General features: G+C 36.1%; 1 protein-coding gene and 1 long non-coding RNA gene across 2 annotated transcripts in view; one reads left to right on the top strand and one right to left on the bottom strand.

The window, feature by feature from the left end:
* The window catches only part of PCDH11X (protocadherin 11 X-linked), a 454,279-nt gene that overhangs the window by 101,949 nt on the left and 337,169 nt on the right, over positions 1-15,161 (bottom strand). The gene's annotated exons all lie outside the window — the stretch shown is intronic.
* Positions 1-15,161, top strand: part of LOC107052056 — a 53,843-nt gene that overhangs the window by 14,176 nt on the left and 24,506 nt on the right. Inside the window, exons 2-3 of the long non-coding RNA XR_001464179.4 lie at positions 11,767-11,820; positions 14,871-15,058. This is a non-coding gene — a long non-coding RNA (uncharacterized LOC107052056). The remainder of the gene's footprint in view (positions 1-11,766; positions 11,821-14,870; positions 15,059-15,161) is intronic.

The following is a 15,161-nucleotide window of genomic DNA, read 5'->3' on the forward strand; positions in this document are numbered from 1 at the left end:
CATTTTTTGGTAAACTGCACTTTGCAGACAGCACAGAGCGATTTGATGACTCTCAGGGTGGATAATAGCATGAATAATTCATTAGACTCACTGAAGTTGTTGTATTCAAGGTTAATCATAGAATCATAGAATGACTTATGGTGGAGGTGACCTTAAAGATCATTTAGTTCCAATCCCCTGCTATGGGCAGGGTTGCCAACCACTAGATCAGGCTGCCCAGGATCCCATCCAACCTGGCCTTGAATGCTTCCAGATCTGGGGCATCCACAACCACTCTGGGCAACCTGTTCTATTGACCCACCACCCTCTGAGTAAAAAATTTCTTCCTCACATCTAACCTAAATCTCCCCTCTTTTAAAGCCTTTCTCCCCTGTCCTACTGCTATCAGACCATGTAAAAAGTTGGTCTCCCTCTTGTTTGTACGTTCCTTTCAAGCACTGGAAGGCTGCAAATGATGTTTCCCCAGCACCTTCACTTTTCCAAGCTAAAAAAGTCCAGCTCCCTTAACCTTCCTTCATAGGAGAGGTGCTCCATCCCTTTGACCATCTTCATGGCCTTCTGATCATCTCCTGGAACTGCCGCAACAGCTCCACATTCCTCCTCTACTGGGGACCCCAGATTTGGCACAATACTACAGATGGGTTCTCACAAGAGCAGAGTAGAGGGGAACAATCACCTCCCTGCCCCTGCTGGCCATTCCTCTTCTGATGCAGCCTAGAATATGGCTGCATCAGAATGTTGGCTTTCTGCACTGCAATGGCAAACCTCTGGCTCATGTCCAGCTTTTTGTTCATCTGGACCCCCATATCCTTCTCAGCAGATCTGCTCTCAATGAGTTCTTTTTCCAAGTCCATACTTGTATCCAGGATTGCTTTGAGCCAATTGCAACACATGATCTGCTGGAGAGCAGCTCTGCAGAGAGGGACCTGGGTGTTCTGGTGGACAACAGTTTGGCCATGAGCCAGCAGTGCACCCTGGTGGCTAAGACCAGTGACATTCTAGGGTGCATTAAACAGAGTGTGGCCAGCAGGCCAAGGGAGGTGATCCTTTCCCTCTACTCTGCCCTGGTGAGGCCTCACCTGGAGTACTGTGCCCAGTTTTGGGCTCCCCAGTACAAAAAAGACAGGGATTTCCTGGAAAGAGTCCAGCAGTGGCCCATGAAGATGATAAAGAGCCTGGAGCACCTCTCTTATGAGGAAAGGCTGAGTGGCCTGGGTCTGTTCAGCCTTGAGAAAAGAAGACTGAGAGGGGTTCTGATCAATGTTGATAAATATCTAAGGTGCAGGAGACAATGGGATGAGGCCAGACTCTCTTTAGTGGTGTGTGTTGATATGACAAGGGGAAATGGCCACAAACTGGAGCACAGGAAGTTCCTCACAAATGTGCATAAAAACTTTTTCACAGTAAGGGTGATGGAGCTTTTGAATGGGCTGCCCAGGGGGGTTGCGGAGTCTCCTTCTCTGGAGATATTCAAGACTCACCTGGATGCCTACCTGTGCAAACTGGTCTAGGGAGCCTGCTTTGGCAGGGGGATTGGACTAGATGATCTCTAGAAGTCCCTTTTAGCTCTTACAATTCTGTGATTCTGTGATTGTTAAACTTAATTTGGTTCTCAGATTCTCATGTGCCCGCTTTCCAAGCATGCACAGATCCTTCTGGATGGTGTACCTCCCTTCTGTTGTGTCACCTGCACCACTCAGCTTGGTGTCAACAGCAAATATCCCAAGGGCACACTTAGTCCCGCTGTCTATGTCATTGATAAAGATGTTGAAGAGCACCAGTCCGAAGACAGACCCCTGGGGTACACCACTCGTGACCAGCCTCCACTTGGGCACAGAGCCAATGACAACAACCCTCTGGCTATGATATCCAAACAACTCTTTATGCACCTTATAGTCCAGCCTTCAATTTATAAGTATGAATAAGGCGTGGAACCATATCAAAGGCCTTGTACAAGTCTAGGTAGACAACATCAGTTGTCCTTCCTTTGCCCACTGATGCTGCCACTCCATCATAGAAGGCCACCAGACTGGTCAGGCATGATCTGCCCTTGGCAAAGCCATGCTGGCTGTTTCAGATCACCTCCACATCTCACATGTTTCTTAGCATCACCTCCAGGAGGACCCACTCCATGTTCTTTCTGGGCACAGATGTGAAGCTCACCAGCCTGCAGTTCCCTAGATCATCCTTTCTCCCTTTCTCGAATATGGGAATGATGTTTTTCTAGTCAACTGGGACTTTGCCTGACAACCATGATTTTTCAAATATGATGGAGGACAGCTTGACAACCACATCAGGCAGCTCTTTCAGAATCCTGGGATATATGTAATCTGGCCCCATAGATCGTATATATTTAGCCTCATGAGGTGGTCTCAGACTTGCTCAGCTCTTACACTGAGAGGTATTTTGCTCCCCTGGTCCCTGCTTAGAAGTTCAGGGACACTAGAGGCATGAGAAGCCTGACTGGCTGTGAAGACTGAAGCGAAGAACTCATTAAGTACCCCAGACCTCTCCATGTCTGAGAAAGCCAGCTTTCTCTTTTCATTCATCAGAAGGTGGACACTCTCCTTTGTTTGTCTCTTTTGCCAGTGTATCTAAAGAATCTCTTGTTTTTTACATCCCTCACTAAATTTAATTCCATCTGCACCTTGGTTTTCCTGACACCATCCCTGTACATCTGGACAGCATCCCTATATTATTCCCAGGCCACCCATTCCCGTTTCCACTCTTCCTTTTTTTTTTTTCCCCTATACTAATAATACAAGTGATTACATTTATTAAGGACTGTAAAAAAAGCAAAATTGAGGGAGAATATCTAAATTGGTTATCAGATTATGTATGATTAACAAAACTAACAAGAGTAAAGCTGTGTGCTATTTAGTCAAAAACACAAAGTGTAGCATTCAGATTATCCTCTGGCAAACTGGGGGGAAAAAAACATACACACACAAAAACCTCTGAGAAACAAGACTATGGAAATGAGCCAAGTTGTTTGGCTTGTGGTTGATTTAATTAAAAGCAGCAGTCAGACAGCTAACTACACCTAACTAAATAGCTTTACTGTGTCCTCTACGAGCAAGTCCTTCTGCATGACAAAACCAAATCCCACAGAATACAAAGTCCTTTCTAACAAGAGCCACTTTTACCTCAAGCTAATAACTTCCTGATCAAAATCCTGTTGAACTCAGAACGAAACAAGAACTTTGTTGATCATTCTGAAAAGATTCAGCATCTTAAATAGGGATATCTTGGCCTCTGCAAGTGATATTATAATGCACATCATTTGGAAGGGAGTATTTGCACAGAAACAAAAAGAAACTCACTTAAAAGTTCAAGGGACACTGGACACCAGCTACCTTAGATTCTCCTATTCTTTAGAAACTGGAGCACGTATTAAATAATCTCTTATGTATGTAAGTAATTGGGGCTTACATACAGGCCTTCTCACATACACAGTAACATGAATGATGACTCTTGTTTGTCCTGCTGCAAGATAAGGCTTTGGAATTATGCTCCACTTCAGAATATGGATACTCTCCCTAATCACACTGAAAGAACAAAAATAACTTGAAAGCATCACTGAATGTTTATCTATTATTAATGTACTGCAGGTGATAAACAATTATGGAAAACTATTTCAGTTTGCTTGCATTCTACCAGTATATTTCAAGGGTTGACTGTTAGTGATATTTACTTGTTTTCTACCATTGCAGTGGTCCTGTTCATTTAGCTAGTTGCCAGATCTCTTCTTTCTTCCTTCAGCAAATGATAACAAATTATTAATTTGTCTTCAGATGACATCTACTCACAGCATAAAGAAGAAAGCTACACCAAAGAAAACAGTGATACAATAGCTTAAAAAGGCCTAATTGTCAGCTACCAGGTACTGCCATCATTGAAATAAATTAACTATATTTCTCTTCTGCTGATGAAATAATAGTCCATGCTATGAAAGCTGTAATCACAAAGCAAAACTGCACTCCAAAGGAAGTGTCACTTAACAAGCCTGGAAAACTGAAAACACAGCCAATCAGATACTACTCTTTACTCACATTTAACAAAAAGTGAATTCCCTGAGGGGAATTGTAACAAGGCCATATGATTTCCAAATGTTAGCAAAGGTACAGAACACATGGGATTTTCACACAGTTCATGTAAAAATGAAAAGCTATGTAAAAATTGGTTATTATGTGAGATAATTAATGACTTCTCTAAATTTTGCTAAGAAATAAAATCAGGAACTCTTCCCTTCTAACACAGGTATGAACACATTCTTTCTTTTCCCACAAAGCATGCATTATGGTATGAATACTGTAGAAAGTTTTGAAAAATCTAACTTGAAATTACAATCACGAGTTCCAGAATTCCAGCAGGAAGACATAAAAGTAACAGCTTTTTTAAAATTATTTTTTCCCCCATCTTGAAACTCAAATAAAGTAATGACAAAAGATTAATTTAAATCCTTAAGTATATGTCTAACACGTCAACAATTTCATGGGCACAAAACCCATTAAAATAGACAGTAGGTACGCATCTCTAGGCTGGCATTCAGAGAACTTACCTAGAATTACAATACAGCTAATTGCCAGTGCTGAATGAATAAGAGCATTTTCTCATTCTGAAAAGGCAGGAATGTATATCCATGCTTTCCACATTTCAAGACCATATTAATTTTAATTTAAGCATTAGGAGGTAGAGTGCAGCTTTATGTTCTTGTGTCTGTGAACACGTTGGAGAAAAATTCACAGTGATTTAAGAGGAAATACAATATATAGGAAGAAAGTAAAAATCAAGGATAGAAAATGGCAAGTTTTAATTATTTAAAGGTTTCCTTTTTTTCCTTAAGCATAGTATACATGGATCAATTTTTAGCTCACTCCTTCAAGAATATTTTCTTTCTCGACCCAACATCACCCAAGAGCTTCATGTTTCTCTGACGGGGTTTAATTTATTTTCCTGCAAAAGTTGGTCTAACAGACTATCTTCTCTTCAACTGAAGTTTTATATGATGGTGAAAAATCTTTCCATTTTCAGTTTAAATTAATTAGTATGATTAGCCTATGGTACCAGGACTTCTTAAATTAATAATTCAAAAATCTGTTCAAAGTTGCACAACATGAAATTTAAATTCACAGCCATATAAATGGCTTGTATTATTTTCTATTTGTATGTACGATTAAACATATCTAATCTGATTACTTCTGGCTAATACCAAAAGTTGTTAATTTTCTTTTTTAAAAGTTAATGTAATTGACCTTTCTGTTTATAAAGACAATGATAAATACTCCATTCAAAAATAAGATTGCTTTGTCATTTGAAATAGAGTTTGTATGCTCTAATAAACGTTTCTATGTTTAGTCAAATTAATAACTCCCATAACTGCTTAAAAGTCATTAACATTGATATTTTAAAGTCATAAAGAACATGGATTTTGTGGGAGATTTTTTGAAGGGGAAAAAGACAGCAACTAGGAGAACAAAGTTACCAAAATGAACAGGCAGCTACCAAAAGCACACCAAAAAAATCCTAAGCCCAAAAGAAACTGAGAAAATTAAGATCCATAGGATAATACTATGTGTCCCTGGCAAGCCTTATAGCTCTCAACTCCAATTTTCACTGTCACATTTACTACTCGGATAGCACAGTAAATGATTTTCTAATGCTGGCAGTAATATTGTGTCGAGTGAACATTTGCAGTTGGACAGTAAGTTCAGTCAGTCACAATTCTCTCTTGCCAAAATTCAGGAAAATATTCTCTATGGCTGTTATTCCAAAAGCTTTTCTAACCATTTCAGATGAGTGGGTTTGCCGATCTTTTGACTAAATTTTTATGAAAGGCATCTTTTCCTCCTATAAATTTTACATATATCACTTTATTTTTTTAATTATTATTTTGCTCTCAGACATAGGTGACAGCACATAGCACTCTCTCTAGGAAGTCTAGGAAGAGATGCTACTGCTGGATTTCTGTTTCAGAATAATGAGAATGAATGATATCAAACGAAAGACTGGGAAAATGAAAAATGTCAGCAAAGCTTTGAAAAATACATTTGAGGATTTCTTTCTTTTGTGTGTGTGTGTGTGTGTGTGTGTGTGGACTATTCCTAGTTTCATCTTACGTACTTGTGGGAATTGGGGGTTTGATCTTCAAGTCTCCATATCTTCTATAGTATCTTTAAAAAATTCTACTATTGAGAGTAGATTTGGAGAGGCGTGTTTTTTTAATAAATTGTTTAATATTTGCCTCTAAAACAAATAAACAAATTTTTTCTTTATAAAACAAAACAGATTCATTTTTCTCATAACTGCTAGAAAAATCCAACTACTACACAGGGCAAGAGAAATCATGTAAAACTCCTTATAAACCTTTTCTTATGTTACTTTGATGTAAACATTATTTGCGTTTGGCTATCTAGAAAATTATTTAATTATAATTAACAGCTATGATGAATGTTTAAAAATATTATCATGAAGAAGATATTTGAGAAATGTGTTTACTGAACTCTCAAATTCATTTCTGAAAATTCTTGTTATTTCCATTGCTTGGCTGCCCTTCTACAAGTAAGTACCAGCCAGTTTTCTCACTATGTATCACACATTTTCATACTTTCATGACTCATTTATCAGACAACCACTTCACATTACAATTTGGATACATATTTTTTCCTGTCTTTCTAGCTACCTATGCAAAAACAGGTTTTGGTTGCTTGTTTGTTTGTTATTTCTCATTTGAGACATGGAAAATGAGACATTTGAGTATGGAATACAACTAAGGGCAAAGAGAAATCACGATTTTCTCTTCCCTGTCCTATCTTGAAAAAGAGGCATTATTTCAAGTTATCATTCATATTGATGAAAACCTTATGGGAGACTACACACCTTGAGTACAGACTGAGAATACAGGAAGGTGTCCACTCTATTTTCCAGTACAAAATCCAACTTCTGTGCCACGTATTCGCTGTATTATGTCAAGATAAATGGCTAAATGGGCATTTACACAGTGTCAAACTTTATGCACTGGGGAAGTTTTCATACACCCTGTAATTCAAACACATCCTTATTTACGAACATTGATCAGATATGAAGATCGTGGTCTAAATAAAGTTCTTAAAGATGCTGATAGGATGTCGTCCTGCATATTTTTATAGTCTAGTTTATCTTTTCAGAAATAAATGATTTTGCACTTCCTTGCTTAATCCTGCTGAAAACCCTTTCAGTGTCACATTATGCAGGATTTATGAACATTTATAATATGACAAGGCTACACATTCCCTCATTACTGCTTTTTAGCTATCGGGAAGGCCTGTCACAGCCTTGCCAGGTTTTCAGATACTGTTATTCATTTGAGATGTATAGTCTGTTTTACCAATTTGTTAGCCACAATATTTACTTCTCTATTAGATTAAACAATTACTAGATAATAAATACATATTTTTAGTGTTTTGAAAATAGAATGGAAGTGTCTCACTCTATCATTTCCATCAACATAGTAATATTTTCTTTGGTATTGATTATTATCCATATCTAATACTTACCTTACAGTATCTGTAGAGGCAAGTTTTAAGTTACCATTTCTCCCAAGATGAACAAGTTATTCAGATTCATACTGTAATAGTTTTATCTATATATTTTTTTCTATCTTCCATTATTTCATTTATTGTTTCCTAATCTTTAAAAAAAAAAAAAAAGCAACAACAAAATCATCTTGTCCCCGAAATCCTCCAATCATAAACATTTCTTAAAATTATTCTGTATTTTCAGAGAAAGGAAAATGAAAATCCAAAAAAGCACACAGCATTTGAAGGGATCACTTTCACTCTTCACATATGAGACATACATATGACATCTCTTGCACTTACTGCATAACAATATTTCCATATGAATATATGAAATCTCTGCAAGGAGTATGTGTTATTCATAAGCACATCACTTATAACATTCTGCAAAGATACTGATAAAGTTTTCAAATTGAGGGTTTTCTAATCTCAGTTTCTCTTTCCTTTTCTTCTATTTTCTTGGATCTTACAGAATCATGTTTTTCTCCACGAATCTTTGAGGTTTTTTTCCAGATAGGCAACCCCAAGCCTGTATTTTCCAAAAGTAGGCAAGACCTGAGTTTGTGACTGTGTTGCTATTGGAGAAAGCCAGACTGAGTTGGCATCATCAACAGCAAGTAGGACTGCTATTAACTACTGATAGCACATATGTACTGTGAAACACGTTGAAAATCTTGATTTATAATATAATTTTGCAAAATACTTCATTTTTAAGACCATTCAAGTTCTATATGTTCTGAATTTATATACATAGATAAGTAAACAAAATTTGTGAACGTAAAATTAAGTACATGCATTTCATTCATTAAACTTATATTTAAATTGATAGAACTAATGTTCTACAGAGACTGAGAAACCAGTATATTTACTAACACCCTGTCGCCCCCAAATAAAGCTGAATAAAAATCGGTTAGAAGAGATGAGAAGTTTCTGTATTTTCTTATCTTTAATTCACCTGCTGTTCTCTGCCAGAAAAGCATATTTAATCAAAGATAACAAGACTATTATGGTTTGTTAAATGGAGACACTAGTTCAGTAGCTACACTTCGAAATATCCTACAGCAGACTGGTAAGATAGCTACTGAGTTTATTACTAGCATCAGGAAAAGAAAATCTTTATTTTTCCTCTTTTATTTTTTTCCTGGTATTTACTATTAGAGAGTTGATACATTTTTAACAAACTTTATTTAAAGCAAACTAACAGTCAAACAAGCAACATTTCCTTTCCTGGATTTTGCTTTGTGATATTTCCATTGAGTACTGTAATTAAAACATAGCCATTTTCTGCGAGAAGTTCACTAGACAGATTGAATGTGGTGGGGGTAAGAGTCATCCAAGACACAAATTTTCTAATTTTTTTCATCAATAACTGAACATCTTTTCTTGTGCTGAAAGTATAACACCATGTTACTAGATTGGCAAAGGAAAAAAAAGTATGTGCACGAAGTGTATATAATGGATGTTTGCAATACATGTACTTTCAGCACTTCTATCTTGAAAAGTACAATCTCAAGTGAAACATGAATTTCTTACAAGTAAAGCATTGAGCTTATTTCATTATTAACCAATCTCTCTATTAACTTTTCAGTATTGTCACAGATGTTTCATTGTTGAAATGCTTGATTATTATCTTATGAGTAGTCTTAAAAATTGCACAATTCAAATTTTCTTATTTTTAAAGAATATAACACATCTGAAATAATGTTTTTTTTTTTTTTTTCAATATGAAAAACACATAGTGGCAAAGACCTGTTATGACAGCATGATCAAAACCCAGGGGGCTATGGATAATATTCTCTCAGTTCCACACAGGAAAGGTAATCTTCATCCCCCATGACTCCATGCAGAAGTCTTATCTCATTAAATCAGGTCAGCCTAGCAAAGGAGAATACACAAACAGGTGTTTTCTCAGGTGCTTTTAAAGAACTTGTCATAAAATATCTACTCATGAAGTACATTAATTTTTCATCATTCCAGCGTGACGCCATGAATGTCAGTATCAATACCGTGCCTGAGAAAGAGCCCAGCCATTACGGCCATTATTCATTAGAGGGATTTTAGAAATCAGAGTGTGCTCAGAATTATTGTTACAGAGTCCCTAACATCTGGATTCTTTAACAGTATCTGGTATAAGAAAAACAACAGCACAGAATAACTAGCACCAAGTTTTCTTTTATGTTAATAATGAAGGTAAAATCAATACTATCAGTACGTTCTACCTCATATAGGCAGATTTACTGCTATACAGCTTGTTACTCTATTAATAGAAATCCCAGTTTGAAGTTCAGGAGATTTTTTTGAGGGAGCATATTTTAATAATTTTCACACAAGGGGAAAAAAATCAAATAAAGAGCCATAGGACAACTTAGATTTATGAAAGGAATTTATATCCATACTCTTCTTTCAAAGACTGAATGCTTTTGTGATCAGAGAAAGCTGTGAAACTACACTGCCAAGCATTAAAAATTTCAGTCATTTTTTGTTACAAAGGAAGAATACATAATGTATCTGTTTCAGGAAATGCACAGTTAAAATTCTACTAATTAATGGGGAGAGAATGTTGTTAATTCCAAAGATCACCAAAAAAAGCAGACACTGCAAGCTGATATCATCTCAGATGCTCGCTAAGCCCCTGCAGCCCCCACAGAGAGCTCTCATCACTGCCTGTGCTCTGCTCCTGCAAAGCCAAACCGCGGTACAAACTCTTCATAACCTCTACATACTTTTACCAGTGCCTTCTTCATGCTTTTGTGGAGGGAAGCACGCATGCTTGAGACACTGTTTATTAATTTTAGCAGGGTTCTTGATGAGGAAGGGCAAGATAATTATAGGGTCCTACAATGAGTCTGCAGAAGTATGCATGCCTGTGTCAGACTGGCATTACTGATAATTTTTCTGAATATCCTATCTCTACATTATGCAGAGTATTATAATTGTATTTGTATAGCTCCTATATAGTCCAGGATAAGAGTTTTTACAAGATTACTTTATCATTTTTTATGTATAAAAGCATTGTAGCAACTATACTGTTAAAAATAGTGCACTTACAAAGATTTAGCAAAGTTCTTTACTAAATACATACAGTTATTACAATTCAGTATAATATAAGAATTTGTTTTAAAAAGGGATTACAGAAGTAGGATACCAGGTCTGTTAAAAAACAATGTGCGTAATTATAATTAAATGTCTTCAGTGTGTTAGATTTTTTTCAGACTGGATTTCAATCATCACTTCAATTAAATTCAGTGACAAAATCCAGTGCAATCATCCATTTGTATTTACCCTTTTTTATGGCTGTTTATACTGGGAAAATTAAGTCTCACAAAAGAAGCTTGAAAACGTGACTCTGATGTTTGTTCTGTAAGATATTATCTGTGGACAAAGCTTTACTTATCTCCAGGTCTCCTCTGTTCCTCTGATTGCAATCTCATTTCACTTGTCCTTGGGATCTCATGTCTGCTATGACCTCCAGATTGTTAAATATTCAGCAGAAAGTTTATGGACTTTCCTATAACCTTGATTAAAAGCCTATGGGGAAGCTGAATGCTGAAAAAACCCTTTATTTGAAAAGTAACTCGAGTACACTGTGCTGATTTCTGTTTCACTAATAGTATTTATAATCAGCAGTCATTGGCAAAGAATCGAAGCCAAAGGAAAAAATGATGATTCAATCTTACCTGTTTAATAATTACTGTATTATCATGCTGATAAAATGGAGGTTCATTTAACTAAGCCAAATATGTGAAGCAAAGTAGAGATGGAGTGGAAAATTCAGAGAGAGATACACAGAGAAAAAATATTTGCAGAACTACAAAATTTTATGTCCCTGTCCATCTTACAGGAGTAACAGCATCAGTATTTTTAAGATGTGAATTTCTGTGGTCTTGGGAACTCTGTCTCCTAACACAAAAATGTTTTGCAGTACTGCTCCCTCTGGCAGTCCAGGTCTGTCTGTTGCCTTGCCTTACATCTCTTTCCACAGCTCAAGTCTGCAATGACTCTGAGTTCACCCATCGTTACTTTGAGAAAAGTACTACAACAAAACAAACAGATGTCCCTATTTTGCAGGGTCTTTTTAGTATTTTACCCATCGCTGTAGAGCACTGTTGGGCACTGAATATTTAAGCAGTACAGGAGACAGATAAGCCCCTCCTCACTTTTAGTTTGTCACTATCTATTTCTATTCCTGGTCTTTTTTTTTCTCTTTCAGTAAAGGACAGAGATTCTTCCTTCTATAATTGTCATGTGATTGAAGACCCATGAGGTAATTTTGTGCTTAACTATTATATCCTTTCTACTTTAGGCTTCAAAATAATTTGTTCTGAGTGATTCTATTTTTGATCAAGGCACACTCACTTACTGAAAGATATGTCAACTTTTATTGGGTCTTTTCTGTTATATCGGTAATTTTCTTCATCAGCACTTTTGGAAATTATCTCAATACATGAAGAAGAGATAGCATAAAAGGCAAGTGATGTCCAAAACTTAAAAATGTATTTAAGCGTTAAGCAGACCTACTGCAGGGCATGGCACACTGTCCAACACAATTCTCAATCATACACAGATTTGTCACATGGTAGGAAATGGTTTCATGAAGTAGGAAGACGTATAAAGCATACAGAACAACAAAAATTAAGACAGCATTTTCAAAACAAATTAGATAAAGCATAACGATTAACATGTCATTCAGTCTTTTTACTCATAAAAGCATTTCACTGCTATTAATCATTGCTTTATATTTAATTCTCCCTCAATTATATAATAACAGGAGAATGAGTGAGATAGATACAAATTCCAACTCTGTCCAAAGGCTAAAGTGGAAATAAGAGAGATATTTATTACTTGCCTTAGGAAATCCTGCCTCTTCACCATACCTAATTACCACAGATAGTAATACTTGCAAGAAACTATAATAAAATAGAGCATATATGTTGTTTTTCATTATTGCCATCTTATATTAAATTATCCTTGAATTGAAGTGACTTTATAAAGTTATTTTTGTTATATACAATTGCAAAGATGAATGCAGTTTCTATCTAACTATAATCATACTAACACAGCATCATTTTCTGAATGGATTATCCATGTGTTGCATTGATTGGGATCCTTGAATAAGATGCAAACCACTGAAGAGGTTTAAACAGCTATATTCTTTCTAAAGTACTCTTTAATTAATGTTGTGGAGTACTAATTATGAAAGCTCATAAAGCCTAAAGCCTGAAAACACTTATGCACCTACTTAACTTTGCTCACTCAGAGTAGACTCACTGAATTCTTGGAACAGTTCAGAGCATGTAACTTAACTACAGAATGCACATAGACTGTTGCAGATTAAAAGCCAAACAGTGAACACCATTTTGCACACTTATGTCAGTGGAGGACTTTAAAGCATAAACGCTCTTCCATTAGAATATTTGCCTTTCTCCAAAAATCTGTGGAATTGCTCCCTGGTAGTCTCTTTGATAAAATGTTAAATTAAGCAAAAATAAAATGTTGAATTAAGCAAAACTAAGCCATGAGTACATGTAATATGAGATGTAAGTATGTATATACGCACATGTTCAAATGCATATATAATTTGTTCATTTCATGAAGGCAGATAGATCTGCACAAATGTGCACATAGACAAGCATATCTCCTATAGAAAAAAAAATGGAGAACTTAGAATAGAAGCTGAATTATCATCTTCTGTCAATGGAAAACTGCTAACTTTTAAAAAATAGAAAACTAACATTTTAGTTCATTTATTTTAACTGCAGAAACCACATTTATTTTGCTAAACAAGTATCCATTTTTTGTAAATAAGAAATGTAAACGGAGAGAATTTTTAAGAGCACAGATTACCAGGGCTCCTTTTTATAAGCACTCTTTCTTGAATTTATACTAACTCAAGAGATATATAGGGCACTAGATGCCTCAATTATATTTCAGTGATATATTCCAGCTTCCTCATACTTTTATCATTTCTTTCTAATTTTTGGCCTGGTTGTATATGTGCTGGTTGGCCAGACAGTTGGCAAAAATTAAACATATTTTCTTGTCCCAGCTATTGGCAGGTCAAACAGTGGCTCTGGAGGCAGTGGTTGGCCAAGAGAGCATACAGGTCCCTTTTGTAAGCTTGTTAGAAATATGCAGCTAAATTCCATCACTATGTCCCAGAACCATTCCTCTGCCCAGCAAAACCAGAGTGTGATCCCAAAGATCAAGACTGCCAATTATGCTAGTGTGTCAACTGGAACATTTATAGCTTTCTCTGTTGTGGTCCCCAGTTCTTTTGTTAGGATCAAAAAACTGCCGAGGAGCAAGAGGAACACTAGTCCTTATTCAGACCAATTTTTAAATATGGTACAATAATTGCATGGTAGAGAGTATTCATTAAAGATAAAATAAAGAGGCCACTCAAACCGCACTGCCTATTCTATGACTAAGTAAGCAAGATTTGTTGTAGAAAAATAAGACTGGACTCAAAGATCAAGTATCATATAGTATATGCAAAGAATACCAAACTAAGATCATGCAAGTGTTAATACTCATTTTACTCTTTTGTATATGCTTGGTTTTGAAATCTTAACAGGCTCTACATGTAAATTATGGTTATAGTGACAACAATGGTGTAATTCAGGCTTCATATGCAATACCTGTAAATCCTTCTGTTTTTGTTAAATGAACAACTACATAATGAAAGGCTAAACAAAACATTTACAATAAGTCAAAAAGTAACATTTTTCATTTAGATATATAAAAGCACACTAAAGGAGGGGCATCTGGCTCAGCAGAGTATTTGTCTACGATTCACTGTGTTGTTTATGGAACTATGCCATTAGCAAAATAACAGCATACTGTGTAAAGGAGTCACTGGTTCAGACTGGTACATTCCTTTCCCTGCCTTATATTATTTATGCCAACTGCCTTAACTCTTGTGACTTCAAGTTCTTCAATGGAAATCTTTTATAGCTAGTAATAAACTCATAGGTTTAAATTAGCATATGATAGTTGCAGCAAGTTATATGTGGATTTGAACTGTTCCCATGATAAAGAACACTTGGCCTCAACTTTGGCTTTAATGATGGAGGGTTTTCACTGAGAGGATACCATATACTCTGTGTAACAGCAATAAAAACTCCCAGGAAGTAGCAGAATGATATACACTTTACTACATATGCCATAGAATTTCTAGATCATCAGGTTTGTTCCATACAGTTTTGGGGAAAGGCTAGGGGATAAAGCTACTCTGTCAACAGCAGGTGTTGGGTATCACAGTGATCAGTGCATGATATATACCCACAGATGCAGATGAATTATCTTTGCTTTCAGTGGGGAGACATTAAGAAGAAAGAAGTTGTAGCAAGATGAAAGAAGTAACTTTGAAATTCAACACCCAATTGAATGTGCAACGTTTGGAATGGAGTATAAAATTATGAAAGAAATTCATCCTACTGCCATATACTTCCTTATCCACATGATCCTTGGGACCAGAATTTGAATCTCCAAGAAAAAGACAGGTGGTTTTTTTTTGTTTTTTTTTTTTTTACAGTTTTGACTTGCAGTCATGTCTTAAGTATAGTAAGTTTCTCAGTGTATAGTAAGTAAGAATACTCCAAGATT

Source organism: Gallus gallus, chromosome 4, assembly GCF_016699485.2.
Source record: "Gallus gallus isolate bGalGal1 chromosome 4, bGalGal1.mat.broiler.GRCg7b, whole genome shotgun sequence".
Lineage (NCBI taxonomy): Eukaryota > Metazoa > Chordata > Aves > Galliformes > Phasianidae > Gallus > Gallus gallus.